The 21,033-nt window shown below is 38.7% G+C and overlaps 1 non-coding gene across 1 annotated transcript; it reads left to right on the top strand.

Annotated features, from left to right (window-relative positions):
• Positions 1–1,166: 1,166 nt before the first annotated feature.
• On the top strand, positions 1,167–1,270 carry LOC112761142 (small nucleolar RNA R71). The gene has a single exon (XR_003181551.1). It is a non-coding gene; the product is annotated as a small nucleolar RNA R71 (small nucleolar RNA).
• The last annotated feature ends 19,763 nt before the right edge of the window (positions 1,271–21,033 follow it).

The raw sequence follows: 21,033 nt of genomic DNA, 5'->3' as shown, positions 1-21,033 counted from the left end.
CTCCCTTTAAAGGCTTCTTCTTTGACAACAACTCCTTCATGAATTTGACATAGAGAGGCATTTGCTCTAAAACCTCAGCAAAAGGAATATTGATTTACAACTTTCTAAATACTTCCAAGAACTTTAAAAACTACTTGTCCTTGGTCTCCTATTGAAGTCTTTGAGGATATGACATTTTAGACTTGTACTCAGGAGCCTTTGGCAATGTAGGATAAGTGTCAAGAGAGTTTGGAAATGGGTTGTCCACACGCTTTGGAGGGACGTGCTCTACTTCTTCCTTCTTTTTCTTTGGAGCTTCTTTTTCAACTGGCTCCACATTAACTTGTGCTTCCGTACTTGCCACTTGTCCACTTATCAAGGTGATAGCCTTGCATTCCTCTCTTGAATTTGAAATTGTGTTACCAGGAAGGCTATTAGTGGTCCTCTGATCAATTTCATTAATTTTTGTGGCTAATTGACCCATCTAAATCTCCAAGTTCTTGATTGATGCTCTACTTTCCTGTCTAAAACTTGCCAATATTGCTTCCAAATCAGTGTTCTTCTGGGGCTGAGAAGTTGCTTGCTGAGATGACTGAAACTGGTGGTCATTAAAATTATTCTGTTAGAAATCGTCCTGAGATTTATTGTTAAAATTTTGAGATCTCTGAGGTTGGTCTCTCCACCCAAAATTTGGGTGATTTCTCCACCTCTGATTGTAGGTCTTAGAGTATGGATCATTATTGGGGTTTCTAGGAGCATTTTCCATGAAATTGACCTGTTCAGTAGAAGATTGAGCATAATTATAATTCTCATTTGGCATAAAATTACCTATCATGTCATAAGGAACCTCTTGAGGTGCATTCTGAGTGTTCATAGCTGAAACTTGCATTCCACTCAACCGTTGAGTAATCAGATTTATCTGCTGAAACAAAAGCTTGTTCTTAGCAAGAAGAGCATCAACAGCTTCCACTTCTAAAATGCCTCTCTTCTGAGAGGTCTCAGAGTTTACAGGGTTCCTGTTGGAGGAATATAAGTATTGGTTGTTAGCAACCAACTCAATAAGCTCAGTAGTCTCCTCTGGTGTCTTCTTCATGTGCAAAGAACTACCTACAGAATTATCTAAGCACATCTTGGACATTTCACATAAGCCCTCATAAAAGATATCCAGTTGAGTCCATCTAGAGAATATGTCTGGAGGGCATTGCCTAGTCAGTAGCTTGAATCTCTCCCAAGCTTCATAAAGGGTCTCACTATCCTTTTGTCTGAAAGTCTGAACCTCCACCCTTAACTTAGTCAACTTTTGAGGTGAGAAAAATTTAGTCAAAAATCCAGTGACAACCTTGTTCCAAGTATCCAAACTCTCCTTGGATTGAGAATCTAACCACATCTTTGCTCTATCCTTCACAGCAAATGGAAAGAGCATGAGTTTGTATACCTCAGAATTCACTCCATTGGTCTTCACTATATCAAAAATTTGCAGAAAATCAGAGATAAATTGATTTGGGTCTTCCTGAGGGAGCCTATGATATTGGCAATTCTGTTGCACAAAAGTAACCGGTTATGGCTTCAGTTCAAAGTTGTTTGTAGCTATAGGAGGCACCACAATACTTTTGCCATAAAGATCTACATTAGGAGCAGTGTAAGAGCCAACCACTCTTCTAGGTTGCTCATTCCCAACTGGATTTGCCACATTGGCATTAACAGCATTATTATGATCCATAGTGAACTTTACAGTCTTGTAAAGTCTTGCTTGTTGCAAACGCCGCCTCAAAGTCCTTTCAGGTTCAGGATCAAAGTTTAACAGAGGTTTCTTGTCTCTGTTTCTGCTCATAAACAAATAGAAAATAAGGAAAAGTGGAAATCTCTACGTCAGAGTGCAGGAATTCCCAGTGAGATAACCTGTGGAAAAGAAATAAAATAAAACAACTAAATAATTAAAGCAGTAGAATTTTGAAAATTATAAGCAAAAATGGGAATGAAAATTTCGAAATTTATATAAAAAAATAAACAGAAAAAGAGAAATAACTAGGTGACATCAAACTTAATTTCAGGAATTAAGGAAAAATAAATATATGATGCAATTTTTTTTTAATTAAAGAAAAAATAAAATACACTAATAAAATATTGAAATAAAAAATAATGGAAAGAAAAAAAGAAAAAAATGAAAATAAAAGAACTAATGAAAGTTTGAAAAAAAAAAGAACTAAAGTTAAAGAAAAAAATGACCGATGACCGGGGGGGATTACTAACGCAAAAAAGGAAAAAGAATTAAAGGAACATAAAGAAACAGAAAATAAAAATTAATAATGCTAAAAGAAACTAATTAAAGGTTAAAGTAAAAAAATTATAGAAATAAATTAAGCAAAATTAAAGCAAAAACGCATAATCTATGCAATCAAACAACTGGTAGTTGTCAATCACAGTCAATCCCCGGCAACGACGCCAAAAACTTGGTGCGGAATTTATAACCCACAAACTAACCAGCAAGTGGACCAGGTCATACCTAGTAGTACCTCAAGTAAATGAGGGTCGATCCCACGAGGATTGATGGATCAAGCAACAATGATTAAATGATTGGCTTAGTCAGACAAATAGAAAATGGTGTTTGAAGGTTCAAAAGCAATAACAATAAATTCAGAATATCAAAAAGCAAGCAGTAAACAAGTAGTGAATAATATATGGAGAAACAGTTAAGGCTTCAGAGTTATCTATTTTCCAGATTGACTTTTCTTACTAACTATTTTAATCATGCAAGATTTAATTCATGGCAAACTATATGTGACTAAACCCTAATTCCTTAGACCTTTTTAGTATCCTCTAAAATTTATCGACCGCCAATTCCTTGGTCACTTAATTCCAATTAGAGGGTGAAGTTCAATTCTAGTTATATGCCACATAAATCCTGATTACCCAAATATAAGAGTATTATATGTCACGTATCCCGTTAAGTCCAGATAATTAGAAATTTAGGAGAATATGTTTTCAAGCTGTTGTTCAATTAAAGAGCTTTTCCAAGTTATACAAGAACGCAATTAGAACAAGGGTCATACTTCCGTTCCACCCAAATTCATAAGATAAAGAACGAAAATAATTCTTGAATCATAAATCAGTACATGAATTAAGATAGAAAAATAATATTATCAATCCATACAATAGACAAAGCTCCTAACCTTAACAGTGGAGGTTTAGTTGCTCATGGTGCGGAGAGAAAACTAGGATTCTTAAAACTGTAAAGGGCAGAATGAGGTTGAGAGAAGAGAAGAGCCCGAAGGCTGATTCTTTTCCCTTTTATATCTAATCTTAATTAATGTAAAATATATTTTCTAAAATTAAAATAATATCTTTTCCTAATTATAAATAAAATAAAATTAAATCAAAATTTATTAAACTTTATGCACAGCCTTGTATGAGTGCATGGGACCATTGGATTCGTTTAGGTCCACGCTGAACTTGGGAATTCTCAAGTTCAGCGTGGGTGAGAGCAGGATGCGTCATTTAGAGCTTTGAATCCACGCTGAACTTGGAAATTCTCAAGTTCAGCGTGGATTAATGCGCATATTCCCCTTTTGATTCTTCAAACTAGCGCTGAACTTGAATAACTTCAAGTTCAGCGTGGATTGCTCACACAAAGTGGAAAAAAAGGGTATACTATTATATATCATTGGAAAGCTCTAGAAGTGAACTTTCCAATGCCACTGAAATAGTGTCAATTGGACTTTTTTAGCTCAAGATATTTATGTTTGAGTGCAAGGAGGTTGGGGTTGACAGCATCATTCGCTTTCTTCATTTTCTGCTACAAAACTCCGTAAAATCCATCTGAATTCTACCTAAAATAAGCAGAAATTGCAAACAATTCAAAGTAGCATTCATAGTGCCTAAAAGTAATTGAATCTTTATTAAACTTAGTAATTCAAATGCAAATTCACTAGGAAAAGATAGAAAAGATGCTCACGCATCAGACATAAAGAACGAAGCTTTGGAAAATTGGTGGCGATGCGCACGCGTGGCTGACGCACACGCGTGGCTAAAGCGCACGGGTGGCCGTGTGTAGCTGAGACTGGCGTGCATAAGCTGATGCAATCGCGTGGTGATGCGAAATCCCACCGATGCGTACGCATGCTCGACGCGTACGTGGGGCTCGTAGAATTCATATGACGCGCACGCGTGGCCGACGCGCACGCGTGACGCCCAGCACGTGACCTCATTAATGAAATCATGGCTGATGATTTTTGCAGGGTTATAGGCCAAATCTGAGCTCAATTCTGCATGGAAAAGACCCAAGGAACCAAGGGGGAAAGGGAGGAATCAATCATTCACACCATACACATAATTTTAGCTAGTTTTTTGTTCTTGTTTTATAGGGAGAGAAATGATGACAAGTCATCTTAGGCTAGTTTCACAAGCCTGTTTCAGTAGTTTTTACTTAGTTTTCATGCATTACTTAGGCAATAAGTAAGTGTTTGGATGAAAAATTCATGCTTATCTTGATTTAATCAAACATTGATAATTTTATGCATTTTCATGAATTTTCTGCAAGATTTAGTTGATATTTTAAAAGATGCAAAATCTTGTGATTATGCCAAGGCTTTGATGAGTTTGTTTGGTTGATGATAGGTAAAAAGAAGCATAGGAAGAGCAAGGAAGAAAAGAAGGAGAGGCCAACGTTGGAGCCAACGTTGTCCCATCAACATTGAAGGCAACATCCTGGAAGAAAAAAGCATGGGTGCCAACGTTGGAGGGAACGTTGGTGAACGTTACCTCCAACACCTTTGAAAAAGTTCATTTCTGGAGCTGAAAGAATTTTGGGCGACGCGTACGCATGAAAATGAAAAATTTCTTAATCCACGCGCAAGTGTGAGTCACGCGAACGCGTGAAACGGCAAAATTTACCATTCACGCGTACGCGTGACATAGCTAACGTTGGAGGGAACGTTGTTGATCAAACGCTGCCTCCAACGTCCACAATGAGAAGCCCAGAATTTAGAATTGAGGAAAAATAGCAATGCACGCGTAAGCGTGGTGTACGCGTAAGCGTGGTGTACGCATACGCGTGGTGTACGCATACGTGTCGAAAGGCAAAAACACAGCTTTCACGCGTACGCATGGAATACGCGCACGCGTGGATAGGAGAACGTTGGCACTCCAACGTTAAGTCAAATGTTGATGACAGCAACCAAAACTCAAATTTTTAAAGGGACGTTTGACTCAATGTTTGTCCAAAAACGTTGACTCCAACTTTAATACCAGCAAGGCACAATTGGCACACTCTTCTCCTTAATTACATTAGGCACCAATCCAATCAATCCCTGCTTCAATCAAGACTAAGGCTCAAATCTAAATACACTGAAGACTCAATTGAAGATTAGAAGAAGCCTATAAATAGAAGAATGCTTGAAGATGAAAAGGGGGTGCTGGCGTTGGAGTACATTAGGAGTAGTAGTAGTAGTAATAGGATTAGGAGTAAGAGTAGAATAGGGAGCTCTTATAAACACTTTTACCTTTCTGCACTTTTACATTTCAGTATTGAATTCAATTTAGCTTATGCAATCTAAATTTCTACAATTTTCTTCTGCAACTTTCCTTTCTGCTAATTTTATATTGCTGTTTCTATTGATGCTCGAGTTACTTTCCTACAATTTACATTCTCTGTAATTATTCTTAGAGCTATGATCCATTGAACCCCAACTCATTAGGGAGAGAAGCTCTGTTGTGATTCATATAAATTGAATTGAATTCTTCTTCCTCTCAATTCATCTGGATAGCTAAGACACAACTTCTATTTCGATTGAGATCCATTCACTCCGGAAGGGGGTTTGAATCTGTGAATTTCCATGTGAGCCTTGGAAGGGGAATCATAGAAATTAGAATTGAAGCTCTGTTTCTCACAACTCTCTTAATCAACACTATTCGGGAGGAATTGAGATCTTGAGAGTCTGTGTGGCTCATGGATGAGAGAAAATGTTTAACCTCTTTTAATGACAATTGGATCAAGGAATTGGCGAGATTGATTGTGATTAGAGAGATTGGATTGCCAAGGAATCGGGATCCAATCAATTTCAATCCGCCATAGATCTATTCATATGATTGAGAAAGAAGTTGAGATCTATTTGATTCATTGTGGATTATGATATCTCCAATCCCTGATGAATTTTCCTTTCTGTCACTTGTTCTTGCTTTGATTTACTGCTTCATTTAATTTCTCAGCATCCAATTCCCTTTACATTTGTTGCAATTTACGTTTCTTGATCTTTAAGTTTCTGCCAATTTACTCTCTACACTTTATGTCTTCTGCAATTTACATTCTGTTAGTTTGATTTCACTCAATTCACCACTGTTAGCTTGACTAAACTAATCACCTCACTAAAGTTGCTTGATCCATCAATCCCTGTGGGATCGACTTCACTCTTGTGAGTTATTACTACTTGATGTGACCCGGTACACTTGCCGGTTAGTTTGTGCGAAATCAATTTTCTCCCATCAAGTTTTTGGCGCCGTTGCCGGGGATTGATTTAGATCAACAATGATTAAGTAGGTGATAAGTCTAGATTAAGCATTTTCTTTGTTTTTGTCATTTATGTTCTTTTTATTTTTCTATTTTCTGCTGATACTAAGGTGTTTGAGTTATTGCCTCACTAAGAAATTCTAATATGTGACATAAGGAGTTTCAATTTTCATTGGTGATTGTGTTTTACAAAATTCAAATGGAGTTTCCCTCATCTTTTGATCAATCATATCATATGGGATATTACCTACCACCTCAAAATGATCCAAGTCATTATCCTAATCGTGGCTGAAAATATCACCAAGGAATGAGAGATTATGAGCAATCCAACTAGTGGGGATATGCTAATCAAGACAATTCCATGGGATACTACCCAACACCATAAAATGATTCATGTCATTATGCTAATGGTGGATGGGAGTATCAACAAGGAATGATAGAGTATGAACACCTCCCAGAGCCACAAAATGACTCATATTGCTATGATAACTATTCATGCTGTGCTGGGAGGGTCAAAACCCAAGAGATCTTAATGATCCATATTTTGCTCATCAAGAGACATCATCATTTGATCGTGGTGACAATACATTCATGCAAGATTGCTCTCCAATGACACAAAATGATCCACACTGCGATGAATTCAACAATGATTCAAGTTGTGGTTGGGAGGACCAAAATTAGAGAGCATTTGACATTTCATACTCCACTTATCAAGAGCCATCATCACTTGAGCATACCTTCAATGCATTTATGCAAAATTGTCCAACCTCACCTCCCAGTTCCTCATTTGAAAATTCTTAATCATTTGACTATGCCTCAACACAAAGTTTCCTCCAAAATCAATATAACTCATTTCTCCAACCACAGAATTCATTTCACCACACAGAAAATTTATTTCAATATTCACAAAATTCATTCCATACCCCTTAAAACAACTTCACCACAACACATCCATGTCCACAAAATTACTCTCAACCTTCATCTCTTGAGCTAGCAGAAGATCTCCTTCAAAAGTCCAGAGAATTATTGGAAAGACAAGAACAATCCTGAAAAAGGCAAGAAATCCTCTTCAAGAAGATGGATGGGCACTTAGAGCAAATAAGGAGAAACTTAGAACTATCAAACATTGAGGATGAAGACAAATTTGTGGGTGAGAAAGTAGAAGAACAAGAAAAAGAAGCCCCTGTGTCAATTGAAAATTCAATTAAGAATGAGGTTGTGGAGGTATTTGAACCTGAGATTCCATATCCACAAAAGATAATTAGGGTGATAGAGGACCAAGAAGACTCACTCCCAAAGGACTCAATAGAAAAAGATACAGAAGAAAGGGAGGAATCCAATCAGGGAAATCCACACTCAAGTGAAACAAAGAATTGCATAGAGGAAGGGTTCATTGAACCATCAATTCAAAAGGTTTTTGATAAAGATAATGCTCCAATAATCACACAACAACCATATCTTGAAATCCAAGAAGTGAAGACAACTAACAAGAACACCGAAGAGAGGATTGTGACCAAGCTGCAATTGATCATATCAAGGAAAAGGAAGAGGTCAACCACAAGCAATCCAACCCCTGAACCACCAGCAAGCAAGCTCAATCAAGCCATTAACAAAAGGTAGCTTGCTGGGAAGAGACCAAGAAAGGGGACACTGACTGGCTCCTCTTTACCATTGAGGTCATTCCTCTTGATGAACTAGAAGAAGAAGAAGAAAGTCATTAGCTACATGTTAGTAGTTTTCCTTTCTTAGTTATTTCAATAAAGGAGTTGAGTAGGTTTCTCTGTATTGTAAAGAGCTAAGTTTGGTGTTACACACCAAAGTAATTAAGGGATGAATGTTGGATGCTAAGTTTGGTGTTTGATGAGCGGATATTTTATACGCTTTATGGGGATAATTTCATATAGTTTTGAGTATGTTTTAGTTAGTTTTTAGTCTATTTCTATTAGCTTTTAGGAAAAATTCATATTTCTGGACTTTACTATGAGTTGTGTGTTTGTCTGTAATTTCAGGTATTTTTCTGGCTGAAATTGAAGGAGCTGAGCAAAAATCTGATTCAGGCTGAAAAAGGACTGCTGATGCTGTTGGATTCTGACCTCCCTGCACTCAAAGTGGATTTTCTGGAGCTAAAGAACTCTAAATGGCGTGCTTCCAATTGCGTTGTAAAGTAGACATCCAGGGCTTTCCAGCAATATATAATAGTCCATACTTTGCACAAGAATAGACGACGTAAACTGGCGTTCAATGCCAGTTCTCTGCCCAATTCTGGCGTCCAGCGCCAGAAAAGGATCAAAAGCTGGAGTTGAACGCCCAAACTGGCATAAAAACTGGCGTTCAACTCCACAAATGGCCTCTGCACGTGAATTGCTTAAGTCTCAGCCCCAGCACACACCAAGTGGGCCCCAGCACACACCAAGTGAGCCCCAGAAGTGGATCTCTGCATCATTCATCATAGTTTATCCAATTTTTGTAAACCTAGGCTACTAGTTTAGTATTTAAACAACTTTTAGAGACTTATTTTGTATCTCATGACATTTTTAGATCTAAACTTTGTATTCTCTGACGGCATGAGTCTCTAAACCCCATTGTTGGGGGTGAGGAGCTCTGCTGTGTCTCAATGAATTAATGCAAGTATTCCTGTTTTCCATTCAAACACGCTTGTTCCTATCTAAGATGTTCATTCGCGCTTAACTGTGATGAAGGTGATGATCTGTGACATTCATCACCTTCCTCAAACCATGAACATGTGCCTGACAATCACCTCCGTTCTATATCCGATTGAATGAGTATCTCTTAGATTCCTTAATCAGAATCTCCGTGGTATAAGCTAGAACTGATGGCGGCATTCATGAGAATCTGGAAAGTCTAAACCTTGTCTGTGGTATTCCGAGTAGGATTCAGGGATTGAATGACTGTGACGAGCTTCAAACTCCTGAAGGCTGGGCGTTAGTGACAGACGCAAAAGGATAGTAAATCCTATTCCAACCGGATCGAGAACCAACCGGTGATTAGCCGTGCTGTGACAGAGCGCGTGAGCGTAGTTTTCACTGGAAGGATGGAAGGTAGCCATTGACAACGGTGATCCACCAACACACAGCTTGCCAGAGGAGGACGTGCGTGCGTGAATCAGAAGACAGAGGAAAGCAGAGATTCAGAAGACAAAGCATCTCCAAAACTCCAACATATTCTCCATTACTGCACAAAAAGTAACTTTTAATTTATGCTCTACTGGTTATTCACAATTCAACTGATAAACATAATTGACTTCCTGACTAAGATTTACAAGATAACCATAGATTGCTTCAAACCAACAATCTCCGTGGGATTCGACCCTTACTCACGTAAGGTATTACTTGGACGACCCAGTGCACTTGCTGGTCATGTGTGCGAAATTGTAAGAGAATAACAATTTTGTGCATCAAGTTTTTGGCGCCGTTGCCGGGGAATTGTTCGTGTTTGAACAACTGACGAATCATTTTGTTGCTTAGATTAGGAAAAAAAAAAATAAAATCTTTCTTTTTGGTTTAGAGTCTTTTATTATTTATCCCTTGTTAAAACACTTTAAATTTATAGCTCAGTTAATTAGAACGTGGTGTTTATGTTCATGGTAATTGGCTATCATATTTTTTAAAACCCTTTTCAAAAATAATTTTTCTATTAAATCCTGTGCCAAACTTTAAGTTTGGTGTTTTCTTGTTGATTTCCCTTTGGTTTTCGAAAATTTTGGTTTGGTTTTCTAAAAATTTTAAGTTTGGTGTTCTTTCTTCATGTTCTTGTGTTCTTGTGAGTCTTCAAAGTGTTCTTGAGTTTTCCTTGTGTCTTGATCTTAAAATTTTTAAGTTTGGTGTTCCTTGGTGTTTTCCCTCCAAAATTTTAAAAAACAAGGAGCATTAGATCTAAAAATTTTAAATCTTGTACTATCTTATTGTTTTTCTCTCTCCTCACTAAATTCAAAAATATCTTTTCAAAATATCTTTTCTAACTTCCTAACTTCTTATCTTTTCAAAATTTGTTTCAACTAACTAACTAACTTTTTGTTTGTTTCTTAACTTTTTCAAAACTACCTAACTAACTCTCTCTCTCTCTCTAATTTTCGAAAATATCTTCCCTCTTTTTCCAAAATTTCGTTTTTATTTAACTAATTATTTTTATTTTTTATAAAAAAAAAATTAATTTCAAAATTCAAATTCTTTTTAGTTATTTTATTTTATTTAAGTATTTACTTCTTATAAAATAAAATAAATAAAAAGATAAATCAGTCCAAGTTATATCCATATATCCATCATGGACATAAGTGGAAATGAACAGTCCAGGAGGACTCTGGGGTCATATTCTAACCCCTCTACTGCTTCATATGGGAGTAGCATATGCATACCTTCCATTAGAGTTAGTAGCTTTGAGTTGAATCATCAGCTCATTATCATGGTGCAGCAAAGTTGCCAGTATTCCGGTCTTCCACAGGAAGAACCTACAGAGTTTCTGGCACAATTTTTACAAATTGCTGACACAGTACATGATAAGGAAATAGATCAGGATGTCTACAGACTATTACTGTTTCCATTTGCTGTAAAAGATCAAGCTAAGAGGTGGTTAAATAACCAACCTAAGGCCAGCATAAGAACATGGAAACAGCTGACAGAAAAATTTCTGAATCAGTATTTTCCTCCAAAAAGGATGACACAGCTAAGGCTGGACATCCAAGGCTTTAAACAAGGAGATAATGAATCTCTTTATGATGCCTAGGAGAGATACAGAGAGATGCTACGAAAATGCCCCTCTGAAATGTTTTCAGAGTGGGTTCAGTTAGACATCTTCTACTATGGGCTTGCAGAAGGAGCTCAAATGTTTCTAGATTACTCAGCTGGTGGATCTATCCATATGAGAAAGACAATTGAAGAGGCTCAAGAGCTCATTGATACAGTTGCCAGGAATCAGCATCTGTATCTAAGCAGCAACCCTTCCATGAATGAAGAGGTTAAAACAGTAACTGCTGAATTCAGTACTGTAAAACAAGCTGCTGAATTCAATCAGCAATTGGATTTTCTAACAAAGCAGCTAGCTGAATTCAAAGACAGGTTACAGGAGACAAGGATAGCTAATATACATATGGACGAACAGTTTAAGCAAACAAAGCAGCAGCTATCAAGGCAAATAGCAGAAGAATGCCAAGCAGTTCAATTATGAAGTGGGAAAACACTAAATACCCCACCTCAAGGCATCAAAAATTCAAGAAATGAGCGACCCACCAAAGATTCACCTGAGGACAGTAAGAGCCAAGGGAAAAATAATTCTGGCACTAAAACGCCAGAAAATGGGTGGAAGGCTGGCGCTGAACGCCCAGACCATGCCCAAAACTGGCGTTCAGCGCCAGAAGCAAGGCAAGATTGGCGTTCAACGCCAGAAATGGGCAGGAATCTGGCGTTGAACGCCCAACATGGGCACATTTCTGGCGTTCAGGCGCCAGGAACAGACAGTGAGCTGGCGTCTAACGTCACTCCAGCTTCTGACTCTAGCACTCAATTGCCAGTGAGGGATCAGACACACACAAGTGCTGATAGCAACCCCTCTAAAAAGGCTTCTTTAACCACTAAGGTTGAGGAATATAAAGCCAAGATACCTTATCCTCAAAAACTCCGGAAAGAGGAGCAGGATAAGCAATTTGCTCGCTTTGTAGATTATCTAAGGACTCTTGAAATAAAGATTCCATTTGCAGAGGCACTTGAGCAAATACCTTCTTATGCCAAGTTCATGAAAGAGATCTTGAGTCATAAAAAGGAGTGGAGAGAAACAGAAAGAGTTCTCCTCGCTGAAGAATGCAGTGCAGTCATTCTGAAAAGCTTTCCTGAAAAGCTTAAAGACCCTGGGAGTTTTCTGATACCATGCATATTAGAAGGTGATTGCACCAAGACAGCTTTATGCGATCTTGGGGCAAGTATCAACCTGATACCTGCATCCACTATCAGGAAGCTTGGCTTAACTGAAGAAGTTAAACCAACCCGGATATGTCTCCAACTTGCTGATGGTTCCACTAAATACCCATCAGGCGTGATTGAGGACATGATTGTTAGAGTTGGGCCATTCGCCTTTCCTACTGACTTTGTTGTGCTGGAAATGGAGGAGCACAAGAGTGCTACACTCATTCTAGGAAGGCCCTTCCTAGCAACTGGACGATCTCTCATTGATGTCCAACAGGGGGAAATAACCCTGAGAGTCAATGATGATGAGTTCAAGTTGAACGCTGTCAAAGCCATGCAGCATCCAGACACATCAACAGACTGCATGAAAGTTGATCTCATTGACTCTTTAGTAGAAGAGATCAACATGGCTGAGAGTCTCGAATCAGAGTTAGAAGACATCTTTAAAGATGTTCAGCCTGATTTGGAGGATTCAGGGGACATGAAAGAGCCTCTGAACTTTCTTCTGAAAGAGGAAAAACCCCCTAAAACCGAGCTCAAGCCACTACCACCATCCTTGAAATATGCATTTCTGGGAGAAGGTGACACTTTTCTAGTGATCATAAGCTCTGCTTTAAATTCACAGGAAGAGGAAGCACTTATTCAAGTGCTAAGGACACACAAGACAGCTCTTGGGTGGTCCATAGGTGACCTTAAGGGCATAAGCCCAGCTAGATGCATGCACAAAATCCTATTGGAGGATAATGCCAAACCAGTGGTTCAACCACAGAGGCGGCTAAATCCAGCCATGAAGGAAGTGGTGCAGAAAGAGGTCACCAAATTACTAGAGGCTGGGATTATTTATCCCATTTCTGATAGCCCCTGGGTGAGCCCTGTTCAAGTCGTCCCAAAAAAGGGAGGCATGACAGTGATTCATAATGAAAAAAATGAACTGATTCCTACAAGAACAGTTACAGGGTGGCGCATGTGTATTGACTACAGAAGGCTCAATACAGCCACCAGAAAGGATCATTTTCCTTTACCATTCATAGACCAGATGCTAGAAAGACTAGCAGGTCATGATTATTACTGCTTTTTGGATGGCTACTCAGGCTATAACCAGATTGCAGTAGATCCCCAGGATCAAGAGAAAACAGCATTCACATGTCCATCCGGAGTGTTTGCTTATAGAAGGATGCCATTTGGGCTATGTAATGCGCCTGCAACCTTCCAGAGATGCATGCTCTCTATTTTCTCTGACATGGTGGAAAATTTTCTGGAAGTCTTCATGGATGACTTCTCAGTATATGGAGACTCATTCAGCTCCTGTCTTGATCACCTGAAACTTGTTCTGAAAAGATGCCAAGAAACCAACCTAGTTTTAAACTGGGAAAAGTGTCACTTCATGGTGACTGAAGGAATTGTTCTTGGGCATAAAATCTCAAACAAGGGAATAGAGGTGGATCAAGCAAAAATAGGGGTAATTGAAAAATTACCACCACCTACCAATGTTAAGGCAATCAGAAGCTTTCTGGGGCATGCAGGATTCTATAGGAGGTTTATAAAGGATTTTTCAAAAATCGCAAAACCTCTAAGCAATCTGCTAGCTGCTGACACGCCATTTGTGTTTGACACAGCATGCCTGCAGGCGTTTGAAATGCTGAAAGCTAAGCTGGTCACAGCACCAGTCATTTCTGCACCAGACTGGACATTGCCATTTGAGTTAATGTGTGATGCCAGTGATCATGCCATTGGTGCAGTATTGGGACAGAGGCATGACAAGCTTCTGCATATCATTTATTATGCCAGTCGCGTTCTAAATGATGCCCAGAAAAATTACACAACCACAGAAAAAGAACTACTTGCAGTGGTTTACGCCATTGACAAGTTCAGATCATACTTAGTAGGATCAAAAGTGATTGTGTATACTGACCATGCTGCTCTTAAATATCTACTCACAAAGCAGGATTCAAAACCCAGGCTCATCAGATGGGTATTGCTCCTGCAAGAGTTTGATATAGAAATAAGAGACAGAAAAGGGACAGAGAACCAAGTGGCTGATCATCTGTCCTGGATAGAGCCAGTGGAAGGGACGTCCCTCCCCTTTCTTGAGATCTCTGAGACGTTCCCTGATGAGCATCTATTTGCCATTCAGGAAGCACCATGGTTTGCCGATATTGCAAACTATAAAGATGCACGGTTCATACCCAAGGAGTACAATAGAATACAAAAGAAGAAATTAGTCACTGATGCAAAGTACTACTTGTGGGATGAACCCTATCTCTTTAAGAGATGTGCAGACGGAATTATCCGTAGGTGTGTCCCCAGAGAGGAAGCACAGAGAATCCTATGGCATTGCCACGGATCTCAATATGGAGGCCATTTCAGAGGTGAGCGAACAGCCACCAAGGTCCTCCAATGTGGCTTCTATTGGCCCACACTCTATAAAGATTCCCGAGAGTTTGTACGTAGTTGTGACAGTTGCCAAAGAGCTGGTAATCTGCCTCATGGTTATGCCATGCCTCAACAAGGAATCTTGGAAATTGAGTTGTTTGACGTATGGGGAATTGACTTCATGGGACCTTTTCCACCATCATATTCAAACACTTATATTCTGGTGGCAGTTGACTATGTATCAAAATGGGTTGAGGCTATTGCCACACCCACCAATGATACTAAAACAGTGCTGAAGTTCCTCCAGAAACATATCTTTAGCAGGTTTGGTGTCCCTAGAGTGTTAATCAGGAGTTCTATGCTAATATGTGGCAGACTGACAAGCAAAGACTATCTGGAACAGCCTGCTACGAATTTCGGACCATGGTCAGGGGAAAGATTGTTCATACCACCCCTGACAAGATCAGAGAGATATTAAAGCTACCTCAGCTAAAGGATGATCCAGACTCCTTCAACAGGAGGATGATGAGAGTAGACATTGGCCTGGATAAGATCCTAGAGGACATATGTATCCCTGGAGCCAGGTGGACCACCAACACAAAGGGCGTCCCAAATCAACTCAAGAGAGAGGATCTCAAACCAGTTGCCAGAGGATGGCTGGACTTCATTGGGCATTCTCTGTTGCCCACTAGCAACCGTTCTGAAGTCACAGTTAAAAGAGCAGTGATGATTCATTGCATCATGATGGGAAAGGAAGTGGAGGTTCATCAGCTGATTTCAACTGAGCTCTATAAGATTGCTAACAAAAATTCAAAAGAGGCCAGGTTGGCTTATCCAAGCGTGATTTCTCTGCTCTGCAAGGACGCTGGAGTCAAGATGGGAATAACTGAATATATCCTAATTGAAAAGTCAATCACCAAAGCATCAATGGATAGACAACAAGCACAGGAGGATCTTATCAAGAAGAGAGCACAGGAATTCCTCCCAGAGATTCCTCAAGCAGAATATTGGGAATATCTTGAGACATCTGTCACCAAGATACAGGAAGCTATGGAGCAAATAATAAAACAATAGAAGGAACACAGTCAAATGCTGACCCATATGTTTAAAGAACAAGAGGAGCAGGGGCGTGACTTAAGGGAACTGAAGCGCCAAAAGTCTTCTGTAATACCAAGCCTCCCAAGGATCAGAGGAACCCCCATACCCCCAGAATAAAGGTTGTTAATTTTCAATTTCTGCCTTAACTCTGTGACAGTGTCCTTATAAAAAGTTTACCTTAGAAGTCATATAATAGTAATTAGTATCTATTTGATTTTATCTCCAATTAAGCTATAGTTTATTTTTTTCATCATCATTAAACATGAATAAAATAGTAGATCTTTTGAATAAGAAGCAATAAAATTTCGAGTTTAATAAAAGAAATTCTAATTGGTTAAATGTGGTGGCAATGCTTTCTGTCTTCTGAATGAATGCTTGAACAGTGCATATGTCTTTTGAATTTGTTGTTTAAGACTGTTAAATATGTTGGCTCTTCAAAGAATGATGAACATGAGACATGTTATTGATAATCTGAAAATCATAAAAATGATTCTTGAAGCAAGAAAAAGCAGCAAAGAACAGAGCATTCAAAAAAAAAAAAAAAAAGCAAGCAGAAAAAGCCAAAAGCTCTTAAAACCAAAAGGCAAGGGCAAATAAAAAGGATACCAAGGCTTTGAGCATCAGTGGATAGGAGGGCCTAAAGGATTAAAATCCCGGTCTAAGCGGCTAAACCAAGCTGTCCCTAACCATGTGCTTGTGGCGTGCAGGTGTCAAGTGAAAACTTGAGACTGAGCGGTTAAAGTCAAGGTCCAAAGCAAAAAGAAAGAGTGTGCTTAAGAACTCTGGACACCTCTAATTGGGGACTTTAGCAAAGCTGAGTCACAATCTGGAAAGGTTCACCCAGTTATGTGTCTGTGGCATTTATGTATTCGGTAGTAATACTGGAAAACAAAGTGCTTAGGGCCACGGCCAAGACTCATAAAGAAGTTGTGTTCAAGAATCATCACACTGAACTAAGAGAATCAATAACACTATCTGAATTCTGAGTTCCTATAGATGCCAATCACTCTGAGCTTCAATGGATAAAGTGAGATGCCAAAACTGTTCAGAAGCAAAAAGCTACTAGTCCCGCTCATCTAATTAGAATCTGAGCTTCAATCAAAAACTCTGAGATATTATTGCTTCTCAACCTATTAGTATTCTATTTTATTTGTCTAGTTGCTTGAGGACAAGCAACAGTTTAAGTTTGGTGTTGTGATGAGCAGATATTTTATACGCTTTTTGGGGATAATTTCATATAGTTTTGAGTATGTTTTAGTTAGTTTTTAGTCTATTTCTATTAGCTTTTAGGAAAAATTCATATTTCTGGACTTTACTATGAGTTGTGTGTTTGTCTGTAATTTCAGGTATTTTTCTGGCTGAAATTGAAGGAGCTGAGCAAAAATCTGATTCAGGCTGAAAAAGGACTGCTGATGTTGTTGGATTCTGACCTCCCTGCACTCAAAGTAGATTTTCTGGAGCTACAGAACTCGAAATGGCGTGCTTCCAATTGCGTTGGAAAGTAGACATCCAGGGCTTTCCAGCAATATATAATAGTCCATACTTTGCACAAGAATAGACGACGTAAACTGGCGTTCAACGCCAGTCCTCTGCCTAATTCTGGCGTCCAGCGCCAGAAAAGGATCAAAAGCTGGAGTTGAACGCCCAAACTGGCATAAAAACTGGTGTTCAACTCCACAAATGGCCTCTGCACGTGAATTGCTTAAGTCTCAGCCCCAGCACACACCAAGTGGGCCCCAGCACACACCAAGTGGGCCCCAGAAGTGGATCTCTGCATCATCCATCATAGTTTATCCAATTTTTGTAAACCTAGGCTACTAGTTTAGTATTTAAACAACTTTTAAAGACTTATTTTGTATCTCATGACATTTTTAGATCTAAACTTTGTATTCTCTGACGGCATGAGTCTCTAAACCCCATTGTTGGGGGTGAGGAGCTCTCCTGTGTCTCAATGAATTAATGCAAGTATTCCTGTTTTCCATTCAAACACGCTTGTTCCTATCTAAGATGTTCATTCGCGCTTAACTGTGATGAAGGTGATGATCTGTGACATTCATCACCTTCCTCAAACCATGAACGTGTGCCTGATAATCACCTCCGTTCTTTATCCGATTGAATGAGTATCTCTTAGATTCCTTAATCAGAATCTCCGTGGTATAAGTTAGAACTGATGGCGGCATTCATGAGAATCCGGAAAGTCTAAACCTTGTCTGTGGTATTCCGAGTAGGATTCAGGGATTGAATGACTGTGATGAGCTTCAAACTCCTGAAGGCTGGGCGTTAGTGACAGACGCAAAAGGATAGTAAATCCTATTCCAACCGGATCGAGAACCAACCGGTGATTAGCCGTGCTGTGACAGAGCGCGTGAGCGTAGTTTTCACTGGAAGGATGGAAGGTAGCCATTGACAACGGTGATCCACCAACACACAGCTTGCCAGAGGAGGACGTGCGTGCGTGAATCAGAAGACAGAGGAAAGCAGAGATTCAGAAGACAAAGCATCTCCAAAACTCCAACATATTCTCCATTACTGCACAACAAGTAACTTTTAATTTATGCTCTACTGGTTATTCACAATTCAACTGATAAACATAATTGACTTCCTGACTAAGATTTACAAGATAACCATAGATTGCTTCAAACCAACAATCTCCGTGGGATTCGACCCTTACCCACGTAAGGTATTACTTGGACGACCCAGTGCACTTGCTGGTCATGTGTGCGAAATTGTAAGAGAATAACAATTTTGTGCATCAGTGTTCCACCAAAAATTTCATTAAAAACACATTGCACCCTCATCATGACTAGTTCTCAGCTCCAAACAATCAGAGAAACTACTTGACTATTGTTTAGTTTCTAGTTCAGAGTTTATTTTCTAGTTTTCTAGTTCATAGTTTACTTTCTTAATAAAAAGTACTTGATATTTCATGCATGTATTTATTCTGCTGTATATAGAAGTAGGCAAGGAACTAAGTTTGGTGTTCCCACGCTAACTTAGGTTCAGAGAATCACAAGCATACATGCATGCTAACTGTTTCTCAAGTGCTTGGGAAACAAGCAACTTTCAATATCTCTTGTAGGAAGTCATTCAATCTCTTAGAGGGAAAGATACATCATCATGTGGATGGACAAAGGAAGGACATGGAACCCAATAATGATGATGACACAGAGGAAACAAATGGACTCCAAGAGGTTGTATTGTTCTCTGACTGACTTTAGCTTAAATATGCTAATTGAAAGTGCAAATGTCCCCTGTTGATTAGTGTCCTATTAGATTTATTTACTGTCTGTTTGTTTTCATGCTGTTGTGGCTTGCTAGTCTAAGTGCTTAATTCACTTTCATCTTACTTGAATTATATGCTTTATTCCTCATGCTTGAATAAAAGAAAAATTACTGTGAAACAGAGAAAGAGTAAAAGTTTGGTTTAATATGAGACAGAATAAGGTTATGTGGTGGTATGTGCTAGTTCATTAGTTGATTTATGATAAGGTTAGAGGTTGGCATGATTTTGTGATGTGAACTTGAGTTACATTTCATGAGACTTGACAAAAGAAAGAGGTTCATAATAAAAAAAATACAAGAGAAAGAAACAAAAAGAAATAAACAAGGCTGGGCACCAATGGCTTGAGATTTGGATATATGCCTGTGATGTTCTTATACAAAGATAAGCTTGGATAACTAGGTTCTAAGGGGTGCTTCATCACCCGGCAACTTGGGTTAACTAACCTGGGATTGCCAACCGAAAGTCCACCATCAAGAGCTACTTTGAGACAAAGCATTTAGTGACCCAAAGAGGTGCTGGGTATCAATTTCTAAAGAACAAAACAAGCTAAATGCCTGTGGTGTGTGTGTGCTAAGGAGAGGCTTGAGCAAGTAAGCCCATAGGGGTGTTTCAACACCTAGCATCTTAAACCAACTGGGGTGGGAATGCTTGGTATAGAATTTCTTAATAAAATCCCATTGCAAGTATAGCTCTATCCAACAACAATCTTCGAGTCAAATTTAGAAAGGGATTTGGTTGTCACAAGGAATGGGCAAACATGTGCTTCAACATTGGTTAGAAGTCCGGGGTTGTAAGTCATGAGAAAGAAATTAAACTAGGAATCTTAACAAGCAAGTAATCTTGGAATGCAAGAAACTAATTCAAACAATTAGAGCGAAATGTAAATAATTCCAAACTCATAAAATAACATCCAATGTAATTCTATTCTAAACTAAAAAAGCAACTATAACTAAGACAAAGCAATCAAGATTTTTGGGTTTTCAAATATGAATGATAAAGGTAACTCTTGGCTAAGCATGGGAATTGAGATCGTCATCCTTGTCTCCATATCAAACATTGACAATTATGAGGTACTAACCCACTAAGTCTACTTCTCAAAAGCCTTAAGTACGTATTGTCTATTTCCAGGCTTGAAGTACGTTAAATAGGTTTGATCACATCAACCCATAAGTCCCAACCTATCTACTAATTAGATTAGTAGTGGGTTAGTGTCAATGAGTATCAAATTGATCACCCAGGGTTCTCAAATCACCAATTCAATGAGACCCAATGACTCAAGGTCACTCAATTCCCTTAGCTTATGCCAAGAGTAAAGAAAACTACTCCATAATCAAAGGAAACATTTCATCAAACACATGGTAAGCATCAACAAAAGACATATTCAAATTGCAATTAAATTGGAACTAATAAGTACCCACTAACAATTATCAACATACAATCACTCAAACAACACAATTAATCATGGAAATCATCAATGCAGCAATAACAAATCAAGATCCACAAGATTCATGAAATAGGTATAAAATGATAAACAACAAGGAAACATAAAACTAACACAAGATCTAAACAAAATTATACTAGAGAATTCAAATTAAACAATTAAAACTAGTAATTAACAAGATCCAATTCAAAATTCAACAAGGGAAGATCAAATTAAAGCTAGATCTAGATAGGAACAAGGAATTCTCTCTCTAGAAGAACAAAGAACCAAAAACTAGCTAAAAATTGTGTCTAAGTGTAAAATGATTGATCCCCCCTTTCCCCCTAGCATCCTTGGGTCTTTTTCATGTAGAAACAGCTTGAATTTGGGCTTGATGAGCCTCAGAAATCACCAGGCACAATTTCCTTTAATGAGGTCACGTGCATCTTTCCGCGCGTGCGCGCCG

Source organism: Arachis hypogaea, chromosome 16 (assembly GCF_003086295.3).
Source record: "Arachis hypogaea cultivar Tifrunner chromosome 16, arahy.Tifrunner.gnm2.J5K5, whole genome shotgun sequence".
NCBI lineage: Eukaryota > Viridiplantae > Streptophyta > Magnoliopsida > Fabales > Fabaceae > Arachis > Arachis hypogaea.
This window is presented reverse-complemented; position numbering and strand designations above follow the sequence as displayed.